Raw genomic sequence first — 12,989 nt, 5'->3', positions numbered from 1 at the left:
AAAAAAACAAAACAAAAAAAAACAATAAATCAGAATCGTTACGAACTGGCATGAAAATCAGCCTATCACCGTCTATTTGAGCATCATCCTAAGCTCCTGCTGATAAAAATAAGTTAATATGCCGGATTACCTTTGTAATGGTAAAAATAATCAGTAATGGTAATCGTCATTAATACTGCTAGTAATTAAATTATAGTGCTAATAATGATTAGTCTTAGAGGTAAAATAAATTCGGCATTTGTGATGGTAATAATTTCTGTGGTTTGATGCGCCTTTGTTTGTTGCACATAATATAATCACCTTTTCAACAGAGGGATATTTAAAACCGAATTTATTACTGAATATTCCCACCGACTTGTTTTTGACATGTTAAATGAGAACGTAGGGATTTAAAACCCAGTGTGAAATACTTTGACCCGTTTTCTAGAACAAATCAGTTTTATAAGCAACAGCGTAGGCAAAGAAGTTATATTTCAAGAAAAATAGTTCGATGACATGTTTACACAGGCAAAGATAAATGAAACATAACCTTGTCAATTTTCTTTCCGGAGATAATAAATTTGTGCAGCTTCAACACAGCAAAACAATACATAATCGAATGAATTAGCTAATTTAATTGAATCATAGAAACATCTGCGGTTTGTATTGCCTTCACAACAACAAAAAAATAATAATAATACTAACAATAATAATGATGATAATAATAATAATAATAATAATAATAATAATAATAATAATAATAATAATAATAATAATAATAATGGCTGAGAAGATACAGCAGACAACAATAATGAAAACGGCTGAGATATTGAGGAAAACCATTGAATGTGGAGATTAAGACATATGACCCACAGGCGCTAGCTGGACATAATGAAACTGCCATAGAGATAAAACACAAAGAAACACCACGTGGAACCGTGAAAACTAAAACTGCAGAAATGTAAGTAAGGATCAAGGAGGAAGGAAGACCAAGAAAAAGAAAAAAAAAAGCACTAGTCAGACCAACACTGGATGAGTGCAAAAAAGACTGGGAAAGCTAATTGTCATCCAAATCCCAGTGAAAACCAGTAGTTACCACTAACGTGAAGTCAATGATAAGCGTCTGTTGCGATAATGCAAATTCATCTGTAAAGGTTATCAAAAGAGATGGAGAGTACTGGAAATCTGGGGAGACTTGTCACTTAAACTCCAAAGTCCAGAGGACACCACAAGTTGTTCTCAAAGAGAAATTTTGATGATGGACTGTGTGACTACTCGTAATGAGTTAATAATAATCAAACAAGACCAACTTAGAAGACAAAAAGAATGAGAAACTAAGGAACTATCAGAAACCGAGGGTGGAGGTTGCTAGATTGCGGAATAATAATACTAATAACTAAAAATAATAATAATGCGGAATAATAAAACTAATAACTGCAGCACAAGATAACTCGATAAGAACCAACTATATCAAAGCAATAATCGAGAAAACACAAGAAAACAGCAAATGCAGACTCTGTGGACAAAGAGACGAAACGATAAACTATATAGTAAGTGAATGCAGCAAACTGGCCCAAAAGGAATACAAGGACAGGCATGACCATGTGGGGAGGGCGGTGCATTGGGAATTGTGCAAACGACTGCATTTTGAGCGTACAGACAAATGGTACAAGCATAAACCCGCAACAGCACTCAAAAATGAGAACCACAAAATCCTATGGGACATGGACATTATAGTTGGTTCTTATCGAGTTATCTTGTGCTGCAGTTATTAGTTTTATTATTCCGCATTATTATTATTTTTAGTTATTAGTATTATTATTCCGCAATCTAGCAACCTCCACCCTCGGTTTCTGATAGGACAAACCCATCCAAGCAAAAAGACCAGATGTCGTAATAATTAACAAGAAAGAAAAATCCTGTCAAATCGTAGACTTTGCTATCCCAGCTGACCACAGAGGGAGTATGAAAGAAAAGGAGAAACGAAGCAAATACACAGAGCTAGCCAGAGAGTTAAAACGGATTTGAATAATGAAGAAAATCAAAATAGTACTGATAATAGTAGGAACACTAGGAACAATTCCGAAAAACTTCGAAAAAAGAATGTCAGAAATTGGAATCAGAGGAATAACTGCAAAAGTACAACGACTAACGATAATGAAAACGACTGAAATATTAAGAACCCTTGAATACGGAGAATAATACAAGAAGACAATATAACGAATAAGCGTTACAGGGAATGAAGAACACCAAAGCAGCATATCTACAAGTTCTACAACCCCATCATGCATCCCCCCATAGTTTCACCACCGCTCCTCCCAAGAAAAAAGTGACACCAAAGAGCTGAGAAGGGTCAAGAAGGATTGAAAGACCGAGGACAAGCCCAAAGAGAACTGGGACTTTGGGGAGGCTTAGTGCCACTCAAATTCCAGTATAAACCAATGGCCACTGCCGGCGAGAAATCAATGATAAGAGGCTGTTGCGATGATGCAATTTCATTTGCAAATGCTATTGAAGGAGATGGAGAGAACTGGACGTCTGGGGAGGCTTTTTGTCACTCAGCCTCCAGAGAACACCACAGGTTTCCAATGAGATCGTTAGTTGACTTGTGTGAAAACTCCATGTGAGCCGCCAATAATAATGATGATGATGATGATGATGATGGTGATGATGGTGGCGGCGGCGGCGAAAACGACGACGAGCATGAGCAGCAGCAGTTGTTACAATGATACAAATTCATCTGCAAAGGTTATCAAAAGATGTGGAGAGTACTGGAAATTTGAGGAGACTTGTTGTCACTTAGACTTCAGAGAACACCACAAGTTGTTCTCCAAGAGAAATTTTTGATTATGGCTTGTGTAACTACTTCTGGTGGGTAAATAAAAATAATAATAGAAACTGCTATAGAGGGAAAACAAAAAGAAACACCAAATCATGAAAACTGAAACTGTAGAATTGTAAGTTAGCCCCCCTGCACCCTCGCCCCCTCCCCCCATTTTTTAGTGTCACCATAAACTGGTGCTACACTAAATAAGGGTCAAGGATGATGGAAACATTAAGGACAGAAAGAACTGACTAGACCTTCATTGGATGAGTGCAAATAGGACTGGGACTTTTGAAAGGATTCTTGCCACCCAAATCCCGGTGAAGATCAATAATTACGACAAGCGACAAATAAATGGTAAATGGCTATGACGATGATGGAAACTAATTCGCAAAGGTTAGAGAGGTGTTGAGTACTGGAAATCAGGAGAGACTTGTTGTCACTCAGTCTTCAGGCAATACCAAAATATGTTTTCATACAGAATTCTTTGATGATGGCTCATGTGAAAACTCCTGTAAGGAATAATAATAATTATAACTAGCGGCACCTGTGGAAATTCCACAGGGGACTCATTCATATGTAATATATTGATGTTGGCATTCTGTAGATGTTCAGCGTAAATGAAGACGCTCTGATATTATTGTAGCTCTTTTTGTTAAAACTGCAAAAGTATTTATTTGAGCTAGCAGGGATGCCTGGCATAGCCCGGTCGTAAAGTATGTGTATATATAATAGTTTAATTCTTGCAGAGTTCATATATATATTATTATAGAGTTAATGTTCTATCGGTTTTTATATAAAATAAAGTTGCGATTTCAAAAATAAAAAAAATATATCCATATGACTCGGGTGAATCAGCTTAAATCGAAACCGAAACCAAAACCAAAACTTCTGAATATATATATATATATATATATATATATATATATATATATATATATATATATATATATATATATATATAACTTGAGTTCCTTCAGCTATAATCGAAATCGAAACCAAAACTTATGAAGAATGTTTGATAAAACCATTCATAAAAAATAGATTACTGGAGTGCCATCAGCTATAATCGAAACTGAAACCAAATTTTATGAACATTTTTTTGGTAATATTATTAATTACAAGAAATGGAAGTCCATAACAATTAAACGACAGTCACTCGGATGTAAGCGTGACACACAAAATAACTAACACATACGCTGTCCTATTAATATAAAGATAACTACACTTTATAGCCAGTTAAAAGTGAGCAAAAGTTATAGTCCTTTGACTTGGAATCCATCCTTTATACGAAACTGATGGTTAAATATGGTTAGATTTATGCTCATTTGGGCATTAAATACTTATTCCTATTAAACCTTAACTATTCATCAAACAGATACCATAATACGTGGTTCGCTGGACCTTATTATAAAGGTACATATAGAATTTAAACCATATTGGCCAAGTAGTTTATGAGAAAACTTTAAGAGTAGAGATGGTATTATGATGACTGATCCTTATTCATTTTTAACTGTGCATCGAACTTATTAGTTCATTGCACCTATTCATAACAAGCAGTCCATAGAAAATTTTAGTCAGATAGGCCCAGTAGTTTCCGAAAAAACTTCTAGAGTAAATGTGGTGTGTGCATCAAATGAATAATATATTTAGTTCACTGTACTTTATCATGAGAAAAGTTCATAAAAATTTCAGCCAGATCGACTGAGTAGTTTTCATAAAAAAATTTGAATGGACAGAGAGACAGATGGACTAAGAGAAATAGATTATAACTAGCATGTTACATGGCGATGCCTAGGCATAAAACACTCTTAAATGTGATATTTTAATTTCTGTAGATTTCATATTTAACTGAAGAAACTACAGACCAACAACTTGCTTACGAACAATTTGGAAAAAACCTTAAAAGTACGACTGAGTAAAAAAATCTATCACTGCCTTAATAGTTAGGGATAATTCCTTGAGGAAAGCGACAAGATGAACAAACAATTTGTTATTAAGCAAACAAATAGCTTAATGATAGCATGGATCAATTATAAGAACCTATGACACAATCGATTGCAAAGTATGTATGGATAATCGAATGTAAAGTATGTACAAAATATCTGAAAAAAAAAATTAACTTTATGGAGCAATGGAAACATTGGAGATTGGAATGAACGGTGGACAACACCGACAGAGATAGAAATACAGAGAGGCATTTCCCAGGTAGACTTGGTATCTTCACTACTGTTTGTCATAACAATGATGCAACTCATCGATATACTAAAAAGATGACGTGAAGAGTAGAGATTTATAGAGACAAAAGGAAAAAATGAATCATCTCGTGTACATGGGTGATCTTATGTGATTTGCAAAAGACAGAAATCCATTTGAAACACCTATAAACATGGCATCCAGAAGACAGAAATGCTGTTCAGAATAGAAACATGTGCACTGTGTGAGATGGAGATGATAAAGCTAAACGTCTTTTTTATTTATTTATTTTTTTTTATTACATTTTCACCCCAAACAAGGCAAATTGCAACTTTGGTGTAGGGGGCTACCATCAGGGGCAACAACCACTGGGGTACTATGTAGGAATTTGGGCAGCAAGATGTCGGTTCACGTTACACTTGAACTTCTGCACGTCAGTACTGTTGGGGAAGCAGGGACCTGGAATGGAATTCCAAAGTCTAGCGGTTCTGGGGAAGAAATTATTGGAGTAGAAAGATCTTTTACATCTAGGGATTTCTACAGTGTGGGGGTGGGATTTAGCAGCCTGTCGGGTTTGTCGAGGGTGCTCACTACGGGTTTGTCGAGGGTGCTAAACGTAACGAAAGGCAATAAATTTCCAATCGAGATATGAAGAAAGTACTTAATGAATGTGAGATCTACAAATACCTAGGCATCCTAGAACCAGACACTACCAAGACCAAAGCGATGAAAAAGATAGTTAAAAAAAGAAAAGAAAGAATAACTGAGTTAAACAAGAAAGCTCCAGGAAACAAAATTATCTCGCAAAAATCTTTCATAAACTAGTAAAAAGAAAACCTCAAGCATCTGAATATAAAAAAAATACAGGAAGCTAATGACCAGGCACAATGCACTGCACCTAATAGACAATACTGATCGACTATGTAAATATCAAAGAAGTGGGGAGGGGGAACAAAAGAATCGAAGATTGCGTGAATGATGCAATTAAAAAATTAGAAAATTAAATCGGGTAAAATACTGAGAGGCTGGTTATTGCGAGACAACGTCAGGATAAACAATAAACACAATAGTGAAACTGTGGTTTTCCTCAAGCAAAGTCCCCCAGCCGTTGCTAACGCCCACATTTCGAATTTGTGTTTGTGGGACGTCATCTTCGTCCCTTCCGTTTTTATTAATTATCATAAAGTTTTTCATCACTAAATAAATCTAAACACTATTTGCACTGTGAGGCGATTTTTTGAAATTAAAAAAAAAAGAGAAATGATTTCTTGAAATGAAAAAAGAGAAGTGATTTCTTGAAATTAAAAAAAAAGAGAAGCGATTTCTTGAAATTAAAGAAAAAGAGAAGCGATTTATTGAAATTAAAGAAAAAGAAGTTATTTCTTGAAATTAAAAAAAAGAGAAGCGATTTCTTGAAATAAAAACAACAGAGAAGTGATTTCTTGAAATTAAAAAAAAAGAGAAGCGATTTATTGAAATGAAAAAAAAGAGAAGTGATTTATTGAAATTAAAGAAAAGAGAAGTGATTTATTGAAATTAAAGAAAAAGAGAAGCGATTTATTGAAATTAAAGAAAAAGAAGTTATTTCTTGAAATTAAAAAAAAAGAGAAGCGATTTATTGAAATTAAAGAAAAAGAGAAGTGATTTCTTGAAATTAAAAAAAAGAGAAGTGATTTCTTGAAATTAAAAAAAAGAGAAGTGATTTCTTGAAATTAAAAAAGGAGAAGTGATTTATGGAAATTAAAAAAAAGAGAAGCGATTTATTGAAATTAAAAAAAAGAGAAGTGATTTCTTGAAATTAAAAAACGAGAAGTGATTTATGGAAATTAAAAAAAAGAGAAGCGATTTATTGAAATTAAAAAAAAAGAGAAGTGATTTCTTGAAATTAAAGAAAAAGAGAAGCGATTTCTTGAAATAAAAACAACACAGAAGTGATTTATGGAAATTAAAAAAAAGAGAAGCGATTTATTGAAATTAAAGAAAAAGAGAAGCGATTTATTGAAATTAAAAAAAAGAGAAGTGATTTCTTGAAATTAAAAAAAAGAGAAGTGATTTCTTGAAATTAAGAAAAAGAGAAGTGATTTCTTGAAATTAAAAAAAAGAGAAGTGATTTCTTGAAATTAAAAAAAAGAGAAGCGATTTCTTGAAATAAAAACAACAGAGAAGTGATTTCTTGAAATTAAAAAAAAGAGAAGCGATTTATTGAAATAAAAACAACAGAGAAGTGATTTCTTGAAATTAAAAAAAAGAGAAGCGATTTCTTGAAATAAAAACAACAGAGAAGTGATTTCTTGAAATTAAAAAAAGAGAAGTGATTTATTGAAATAAAAACAACAGAGAAGTGATTTCTTGAAATTAAAAAAAGAGAAGCGATTTATTGAAATAAAAACAACAGAGAAGTGATTTCTTGAAATTAAAAAAAAGAGAAGCGATTTCTTGAAATAAAAACAACAGAGAAGTGATTTCTTGAAATTAAAAAAAAGAGAAGTGATTTATTGAAATAAAAACAACAGAGAAGTGATTTCTTGAAATTAAAAAAAGAGAAGTGATTTATTGAAATTAAAAAAAGAGAAGTGATTTCTTGAAATTAAAAAAAAGAGAAGCGATTTATTGAAATTAAAAAAAGAGAAGTGATTTATTGAAATTAAAAACAAGAGAAGCGATTTATTGAAATTAAAAAAAAGAGAAGTGATTTATTGTAATTAAAAAAAAAGAGAAGTGATTTATTGAAATTAAAGAAAAAAAGAAGCGATTTATTGAAAGTAAAGAAAAAGAAGTGATTTCTTGAAATTAAAAAAAAGAGAAGCGATTCATTGAAATTAATGACAAAGAGAAGTGATTTCTTGAAATTAAAAAAAAGAGAAGCGATTCATTGAAATTAAAAAAAAAGAGAAGTGATTTATTGAAATTAAAGAAAAAGAGAAGCGATTCATTGAAATTAAAGGAAAAGAGAAGTGATTTATGGAAATTAAAAAAAGAGAAGTGATTTATGGAAATTAAAAAAAATAGAAGTGATTTATGGAAATTAAAAAAAAGAGAAGCGATTCATTCAAATTAAAAAAAAGAGAAGTGATTTCTTGAAATTAAAAAAAAGAGAAGTGATTTCTTGAAATTAAAAAAAGAGAAGTGATTTCTTGAAATTAAAAAAAAGAGAAGTGATTTCTTGAAATTAAAAAAAAGAGAAGCGATTTCTTGAAATTAAAACAACAGAGAAGCGATTTCTTGAAATTAAAAAAAAAGAGAAGCGATTTATTGAAATTAAAAAACGAGAAGTGATTTATTGAAATTAAAAAAAGAGAAGTGATTTATTGAAATTAAAAAAAAGAGAAGTGATTTATTGAAATTAAAGAAAAAGAGAAGCGATTTATTGAAAGTAAAGAAAAAGAAGTGATTTCTTGAAATTAAAAAAAAGAGAAGCGATTCATTGAAATTAAAGAAAAAGAGAAGTGATTTCTTGAAATTAAAAAAAAAAGAGAAGCGATTTATTGAAATTAAAGAAAAAGAGAAGTGATTTCTTGAAATTAAAAAAAAGAGAAGTGATTTATGGAAATTAAAAAAAAGAGAAGCGATTCATTGAAATTAAAGAAAAAGAGAAGTGATTTCTTGAAATTAAAAAAAGAGAAGTGATTTCTTGAAATTAAAAAAAAGAGAAGTGATTTCTTGAAATTAAAGAAAAAGAGAAGTGATTTCTTGAAATTAAAAAACGAGAAGTGATTTATGGAAATTAAAAAAAAGAGAAGCGATTTATTGAAATTAAAAAAAAGAGAAGTGATTTCTTGAAATTAAAGAAAAAGAGAAGCGATTTCTTGAAATAAAAACAACACAGAAGTGATTTCTTGAAATTAAAATAAAAAAGAAAAACTATTTCTTGAAATTAAAGAAAATAAAATTTTAAACAATAGTCTTTATTCGAACTTTTATAATAAAAATATGTTTATAAACCAAATTCTTATCACTTAGTTCGACAAGCTCAAAACAGTCGTCGGGGGATTTTGCTTGAAGAAAGCCTAAGCTTTTTAAAAATTAAATTATTTTAATGTGCAATCATTTATATCACAAATTCGAGGCACCAGCAACCATCAAAGAACTTTCCTTGAAGCTGAAACTGCAGACAAAATGATTATAAATAAACGAGAGATTAGAAAAAAAACTAGCAACGTCTTTGGAAACAGACTATGAACGGAAGAGAGGCGAACATTCTTCACTTGATTTTGAAATCAGTCCTAGTACAAAAAAAAAAAAAAAAATGCTCCAAACAACAGTTCCCCAGACTCGAACTGTAACAGTGCTCTATCTAAAAACGTATTTGATTCCTATGCAGGTCGAAAATTACATCAGGTTGGTTGGTTGTTTTTGTTTTACGGCATATCAACCCTTTTCGGGTTATTTAATGCCGAATCCAAAGATTTTGAAGAAATTTTTTTTTAATATAATATATTTGTTGTTTTCACGTCAGTTTCTATTTACCCCATAGTTGGGACCCTAACAGGTACTACCACTCCGGGTCAGAGTGGACCTGGGAGCAATGGTAATTAAAGGGTGGCTCTACACTCCCCAAAGCCCACAAGCTGGGGCCCTCACCACTGGATATAGTTTAAGGTCTTATCCAGGACCCCCATTGAGGGACTTTTACCCTCTGCAGGGGGGCAGTCAGCGTATTCTAATGCCCCACCGACAGGGCCAAAATTACATCAGGAGTGAGATACCTTCTGGAGCGGTAGAGTGATTTAACAATTTTTCTAGAAAACTTGGCAATGGATTTGATGCATGTATTCCATTTCAAGTCTGTGCGAGTTAGTTTATCGAGGCAGAGGTTTTTCCCAAACAGTGAGCCATCCACTTCAGCTGTGGAAAAACGAGGATCTGAGTCTTGATGAGGAAATGAGAGAAATTTGGTTATAGTCAAAGTCTATCTATTATTATACTAAATATGAGTTAATCAACATTTCTAATTCTCTCTCTTCTAACCTGGGACATGTTGTACAGTGGGGGGGGAAGGTTAGAAAATTTGCATAAAATCTAAAAATATCTTCTCATGTGAAATTTGCAGGAAAAGACAATGGAAGTGTTTCTAAATCTCTAAATGTATCCAAAAAGGGGGATTACGAGGGCCTAACCTCCTTAAAACTCCATTTGTATCCAATTTTCATGACAATTAAATAATGTGTATTAAATTTTCAACTGAAGAAAATGAAAGTGGTGCCGAATCTCTAAGTACCCTCCAAGCCTAAGAGAATTATGAGATCAAACATCCATTAAAACTTCAAATATTTTGATGGAATTCATATCATTTTTATCTCCACAAACAAGTCATCACCTATTAAGGCCAAAGGGCCACTTGAGGATAAGGGTTAATGAATGTAAGATTATAGTGTACTAACCGTTAATGGGGTAGATTGGGTAGAAGGGACGGCTTCACAAGAACTAAGCATAAAGATTAAATAATGATATTATATAATTATATATTCAACAATGCTGAATATTATATAATTATATATATTATAAGTAAATAAGTATAAAATTCACTTCAGGGGACGGCTCAACCAGAACTAAGCATAAAATAATGATAAAATTATATTGCATAATAATATATTCAACAGTGTTGAATATATTTCCTTCCAGCGCGGCCGTAACCAAGATTAAGCTCATTACACATGTTTGTAATGCAATTCAAATCTTTTGAAATTTTGCTTTGAATGTATATATATATATATATATATATATATATATATATATATATATATATATATATATATATATATATATATATATGTATGTATATATATATATCATAAATAAATAAGTATAAAATTCACTGATGAAGACAATGAATATTGTCTTAAATCTCTGTTAACCTTTATGTGCCAAATATCTATGTGGCTCCACTCATTTGGGCAGCACTTCCTTAAAACTTGAAATACATCATATATCCGCTTTCGATGAAATTCAAGCCATATGTATAGGACACAAATTCAATATTTTAGTATTTTCTTTCTTTCTTATTTCAAAAAGAATATTATTTTTAACAATAAATTAACACTGGAATTTCCACGGGTTCTGTTAGTTTGTCTATTAATTTATTTATATTTCTAACTACAGAGTACAAAATAGACTTCGTGGCTTAGTGGGGGATACTCTTTTCTCTTCCCTGCAACCTCTCTCGCACAGAAGAGATGTTGCGATCCTGTCTTTGTTTTATCGTTATTTCCATGGCAAGTGCTGTCTGAGCTCCAATCTCTGGTCCCCCCCCCTCGCCAATCTTTCACGATAAACACCCGTCTAGCTGAAACCACTGTCAATAATTTTCCGCACTCTTTATCTGTGCCTAAATCAAAACGTAGATTCCATGAACAAAGCTTCTTTATTAGAACTGTGGAACTCTCTTCCGTTTGCCTGTTTGCCACCTGACTACAACTTGGATGTCTTCAAGTCTAACATAAACAAATTCCTGATGAACCGGCCCCCTTAAGTAAGACACTTTATCAAATCTCCAATACTAACGATTACTACGAAACTATCCCATTTACTACTGTACATGCAATAACCCTGATCCCCGAGTGGCTTCTGGACCTTGATAAGTGGTGACCTCCATGTAAAAAAAAAACAAAACTAATTTTTCTGATTTTTTTGGATGAGGATTGATAATTTGTACTGTCTGTATTATTTAACCCCAACATTCTTCATTCAAGTGTATCTTGTCGAACCCGGAAATCTATATGTCGAAGTTATAAATCTGCATGGAATTTAAAACGGAACCCTTTATTTAATCCATGGAGGTAGCAGACTCTGATTCCGTCAGCCATGACTGGGTAGATGTTCTAAATAATTCGAAGGTCCAATGTTCAGTGCAAGTGACAAAATACAATTGCAAATTACTTAGGACTACTCGCATAAACAATAGAATTTTATTTTTTTTGTGTGAAGAGGGAAGAATTTAGCAGAAAGATACATTTAAGTGTAGATACAATTTGTTTATTTAAGTTGACAAATTTCTTTTTTTTTGTTTCGCTTTATGTATTTTATCCAAAGGTTTTGATAAACTCATTGTGTAATTTTCAGGTATAAACAGAACCCCCCCCCCAAAAAAAAAACGACACTATTTAAAAAATAAACAAACAGATTTTTAACTACTGGAATTATTTCCATATTAATAGATTAATGGCATTTTTATCGTGGATTTTTTTTACTTAAATTTGATATTATGGACTATGGATTTTAATTTTACTGCTTTGGTCATTTAAAATCAATAAATATTTATCATTATAATTCTATTTTATCAATAGAAAATGAAGTTTTTAACCAAAAAAGATGAAAAAGAATCGTTCTTGGAATCGAAAATGAGGCTAACATATTTCTGATTCCTTTCCCGATTCCGATACCCTCAAAGTCCTGATTTTTCTGATTTCCGATTCTGATTCTGAATAATCGTCCCAGCACTCGAAATAGCACTAGCTTTTCTCTGCTAATCCTAGCATTTTTCCGGCCTTCCTGAACTTCTTGCAATTAAATTTACACAATTCAGTTCAAAACATGTTAAGGAGAGGTATGAGGAGATTGTGCAGCTTTTGATTTGCTGTAGAAATCACCAATATTTATTTAAATATACGTTTAAATTTAAATCAATGTGAAAATCCTTTTTTTTTTGCTTACCTATCTATCTATCTATCTATCTATCTATCTATCTATCTATCTATCTATATATCTATCTATCTATATATCTATCTACCAATAACAACCGTCAACAAGTTTCCTTGCTCTCTATTTGTGCCTAAAACTAAACGTAAATCTCAAAAGCAGAGTTTCTTTCCTAGAACTGTCCAAGATACAGTGGAGCTGCTTCTCGACTGACTATAACTTGATCCTTTTCAAGTCCTATTTAAATAAGTCTTTGTTGACCCGTCCTCTGAAATAATTTACCCACGTTCCGTAATCACTGATCATAACTGAGTTCTCACCAACTACCTTACAATTAACCCTTATCCTTGAGTGA

This window comes from Euprymna scolopes, chromosome 16 (genome assembly GCF_053919585.1).
Source record: "Euprymna scolopes isolate OS-2025 chromosome 16, ASM5391958v1, whole genome shotgun sequence".
NCBI classification, from domain to species: Eukaryota; Metazoa; Mollusca; class Cephalopoda; order Sepiida; family Sepiolidae; genus Euprymna; species Euprymna scolopes.
Note: the sequence above shows the minus strand (reverse complement) of the source record.